This window comes from Eupeodes corollae, chromosome 2, assembly GCF_945859685.1.
Source record: "Eupeodes corollae chromosome 2, idEupCoro1.1, whole genome shotgun sequence".
NCBI classification, from domain to species: Eukaryota; Metazoa; Arthropoda; class Insecta; order Diptera; family Syrphidae; genus Eupeodes; species Eupeodes corollae.
Window position 1 is genome coordinate 122,624,899 of NC_079148.1, and position 5,307 is coordinate 122,630,205.

A 5,307-nucleotide genomic window follows, 5' to 3' on the forward strand; every position below is an offset into this window, starting at 1 on the left:
AGTCCGAATTGTCAAACACAAATTGGTTAAATGAACTGCTTTAATCTGGTCTCTTGTGCCAAATAGCTGTTATCTCCAAAAACTGAGCTTCATAGTATGAAGAACAAAACCCTAAGCTTCATATACGGTTTCCCAACTTCTTAGAACGAAGCTTTCTGTATATAAATAATGCAAGACTGCAATGCCCTATTGCGATGCACTTCCTCTTTCAATTTTCGTTTTCATTATGATAAGAGTTTCCAGAAACTTTAAGGGTTTTAGGTACACAATCGTGAACCTAAAAAATCATCACATGTTATTTTACAAAATAAAACAAGTGCGAATAAATTAATATCATATTTTTTTAGGAAATTTAAAAAAGCTTTAATTTTGTAGAAGACTAATTTTTGATACGACGAATAGTTTTCAAGATAAACCCGAAAAAACCGTATGTTTCTCTTCACTGCCGCTAAAGCTCACGTCGGATTCTTGGGGACTTTTTTTTGGGTCATCACCAGACATCCCTTAGTAAGTGTGCCAATTTTCAAAACTGTTGCATTTTTTTTTCGTTCAAATGGTTCGTGAGATATTTTGGATTAGCCGAAACTGTCACCTTTTTTTAAAATTGCTATCGTAAAAAAACCACTACGGACGACGAAAAAAAATTTGCCAACGTACTAAAATCTCTCTAAAAATCTTTAATTAAGACTCTAAGAGCTTGAAACGTCGAGAAATGTGGAAATTTTCAATACGACAAATCGGAACGATTACAATAACTGCCGAAGGGAGTAAAAAATGTAAGTTTATGGATTTAAAATTTTAATATGTAGGGTGTGGTAAAGTTACGACTTAATTGACGAAACGTGGTAAAGTAGTCCTGATGATGGCTAAATTTGTGTAATAGAATGTAACGAAATCATCATCAATATTGATAGTTTCTCTCCTCCTAAGTTACATCTAGGGCCTGCTTTACGAGAAAGTATAGAAAAAAAAGGACTGATATTAATGCGAAGTTCTTATTAAAATATCGTGTTCTTTTTAACAGAAGTCAAAATATCAATAAGGGTTGTAACTAAGTCTAGCTTATTATTTCAAAAATCTATAACTAAGGCCAATTAATTTAATTCCCAAAAGAGTTCCAATACGATTAAAAATTCTCAGCTTTATGAATTTTATAGATTTAACATTCCAAATATTTTGCACAAAAAAAACAATTTTACTGAAAGTGCAACACAAATATTTCACAATTTATTAATATCTGTAGAGAAAAGCCTTTTCATATTATTCACACTCTGAGTAACATCATTTATTTATGCACATTTGTTACTATGATAGATTGTAATAAATAAAAAGTTTATTTCTGTTATTTTAGTATAGGTATGAAAGTTCGTAAATATTACACAAAAAGTTATCCGTTCCAGCTCGAGGCTCTCACATGAGTCATTCCATTAGACCCAAATTTATTATATAGGAACTAATAGTGTTTAATCTTTAACTAAAGGACATACACAAAAAATGACATATAGACTATAGTGTGGAACATTAATAAAACAACTTTTTATCAGTTTTGCTAACAGGAAGAGTAGCTACGAACAAAAACATATACATACAAAATGTTCAAGCTCAAAAAATCGACAGAAAACATTTCTGACACAAAAAAACACAAAACCCCCGTATTTTGACCCTCCTGAGTTTTTGGCAGAACAAAAAAGAAAAACTTACTTCGATATCCCAATAGGGCCAATGAAACAGAGAAAGAGAAAAGGAAAAAAAGAACGAGAAAAATCCAGGAAGATTAAATCACCAGCTAATATCCTGCTGCTTCGTTTTTGTACACAAGTTCTACAACAATCGATAAGCCGCTGGGTTTTTGCCCATCATATACCTACACATTTATAACCAAAGCTCTTCTTTCAGCAACAGCACCATCACCACCACCACTTCCCTCCAAATAGCATCAACATCAGTGGGGAGAGAGGAACAACAAAAAAAAACGGTCCAATTTAATTCACATACAAAACATTTTAACGACAGTTTGAGAACAGAGGGAATAAAATTTCCAATAAATCATCAGAATAAACGAAATCCTTCAACAAAATAAAATTCACCTCCACCCCTTCCCACCAAAAAAAGGACAAAACCCGATCCTAGAGAACAAAATCGAACCGAAATAAACCTCTCTTCCATAACCCAATACGACGAGCGACGACGCCATCAAGTGCCATTCGTTGTTTATACTGTTACCATATCTTGTACGTAGGTGTAGATGTAGCATGTAGGTATGTAAGGATGTTTATATGGTTCTGAACAAAGATATACTTATCCCTGGTAAAAATGGCGGCTGTGAAATTCAGACCAAAAGGGCAACTGTGCAACTGCAAATCATCGAAATAAATAATCGAAACCTTTTAGCTTATATTCGAAGAACTTTTTGATCATTTTTCATGCGACCTGGTTGAAAATGTCGAAAACTACAATAACAACAAACGTTAACATAAGCGAATCAACAAAAAATAAAACATATACAAAGAAAAAAACTAAACGAAACCATGGATTTCCCACGACCGAACGGGACAAAACCATAAAATGCAATAAACATAGGAAAAACAATGCAAAAATATAATCAAAAATAAAACAAAACAAAAAATACCTATACAACATTTTAAATTGAAGGGAAACGTTTCTAAAATGGAAAATTGCAAAGTCCTGTGTCCTGTTCTGTGTATAAAGTAGGTATGGCGTACTATAGAGAGCTTTGGTCCATCCGTAGGGCATTGGGTGTGTGTATAGTGTGTGCGAACCGTATACCTCGATATAGTATGTGTCCACTCTAAGGACACCCAAAACACCATTGAGATTACAAAACAAAAGCATCGCATATACTCGCATAGATGGATACAAAAAAAAACGACTTAAAATCTAAAAACCGGAAACAACAAAACTTTTTATTTTAGAGAAGAGATTTTGGAATCATCCGGTGGCACTATGCTGCCGTATATCCTTTTTCTCTATTGAGTTCGTACATGAGCGGATTTTAAAACTATCACCAAATTGAATAATGAAAAAGTTCATTACACAAAAACTTGAATAAACCGAAAAACAATTCTGATAAAATAACTGCATTATTTGCATCAACAAAATATGACAATTTTAAACCTTTATTCGGTGACTTAAACAAAATAATTGACAAAAATTTTCACAGATGTATTGCTATCAAAATCTGGTCATAATCAAATGTCAAACTTTACCAATCTCAAAACTGTGAAATCATTTTTCAACCTTTTAACTATTCCAGGGTTGCCACAAACACACTTGTTAACACTTTTTTTTCTGTTCTCTTAGAAAGGGGTTGAATTATTTCAATTAGAAATAATAATTTTCAAATTGAGTCCTTACAGGGTTTTTCAACAAGGACGCTACAAAAGTAGAGTGACAGGGACAGCAAACGACGCCATATTTCTTGTCGTTCTTTTGACATTTCTCATTAGTAAGGTTTGGCATTTCATGATGGAAAATATACGAACCAACAACTAGACGAAATTATTTACATTTAGTACCGAAATTCGAAGTCAGTGGCCACAACGTTAAGAGTGCTACGTCCAAATTTATGGTCGTCATAATCGTCCTAGCAGATCAACAAGTATTACCCGTGGCATGATGGTAAGTGCATTGGACTGTCACGTCAGAGGTCTTGGGTTCGATCCCTGCCTATGCCATCTTAAGTCTTTTCACGGGTACTGCCTCTTGCGAGGAATTGACAAATTCTCCAAGAGTAACTCTTAACTTAGCCGTTCGGATTCGGCATACAAACTGCAGGTTCCCTCCATTCCTGACAACATTAATCGCACACGGGAATGGTTGAGAGTTGTTAGTCATTAGGCCCTAGTTCTAAACGAATTGTTGCGCCACCCAATTTAAGATCAACAATTGAGCGTCTAGTAGAAAAATTTGAATTCACAGGCACAGTACAAAATGTTCCCGTGCCAGTGAGGCAATATTCCTGCCGCTGAGGCTTCAGTTGCAGAAAGCCCAAATGTGTCTCTCACACGTCGTTCTCAAGCGTTGAGCATCTCTGTGACGTTGTGGCGAATTCTGCGAAAAGATCTTGGCCTACATATCTTCTTACAAAATTAAATTGACGCAAGAACTGAAGCCGTTTGGCCACCAGAAGGGCAACTGAAAATGATCCGAATTCTCAGCGGAAAATCATCTTCAGCGATGAGGCAGGTCATCCAGCAATCCACATGTACTCCATGAGTCGTAAACGTACAGTTTATTGTGATTTAAAGAATGGCGGCCGAATCGGACCGTACTTCTTTCGGGATGATCAAGACCAGCACGTTATTAAGAATGGAGCCTACATCCTTACAAAATCTTGAAAAATTAAATTGACGCAAGAACTGCCGCTTGACCACCAGAAGCCCTGAGCAACGACTTGAAAATGATTCAGATTTTCATCAAAAAATCGTCTTCAGCGATGAGGCTTATTTCTGGCTGAATGGATTCGTCAATAAACAAAATATGGCATTGATCAGGCAGAAATCCACACGCACTCCATGAGTCATGTATCCCGAAAAAATTACAGTTTGGTATGGTTATGGCCTGACGACGGCGTCTTTGGGCCGTACTTTTTCCGTGATGATCAGGACCGGCAATTAATGTAAATGGGACTCGCTACCGTTCAATGATAACTGAATATTTTGGCCCCAATTGAATGATACGGATTTGGAAGACATGTGGTTCCAACAAGACGACGGCGCCACAAGCCACACTGAACGTTTTAACTCACAATAGGCATTTGTAAAAAATATGAGCAATTCTTCCTCTTCCTCCGTTCCTACGCTCGTTGTCAATGACACTCCATTTGTTAGCTCTTTAGAGAAAGCTAATCTCTTTGATAGGCAGTTTGCTGCCAATTCAACGCTGCCAGTGAGTAATATGAATCCGCCTGTACTAAAGCGAATTAGTGATTCTATGGGACCAATCTTCTTAGTTCTTAAAAGATCTCAACATTTATAAATCCGCTGGTCCGGATGGTATTCCCGCTATTGTTCTGAAGAGGTGTTCTTCAACGCTTGCAAAACCACTTCGTAAGCTTTTTCATCTGTCCTACTCCTCAAGTCTCGTTCCGAGCGGATGGAAAACCGCATTTGTCCAGCCTATTTCGAAAAAAGGCAAATCTTTTTCACCGTCCAATTACCGACCAATTGCACTTACGTCCCTTCTTTCCAAGGTCATGGAAACGCTGATTAATTATCAGCTCGAGAAATATCTCGAAGATCGAAAGGTTCTTAATGACCGACAATACGGCTTTCGTAGCAATAGGTC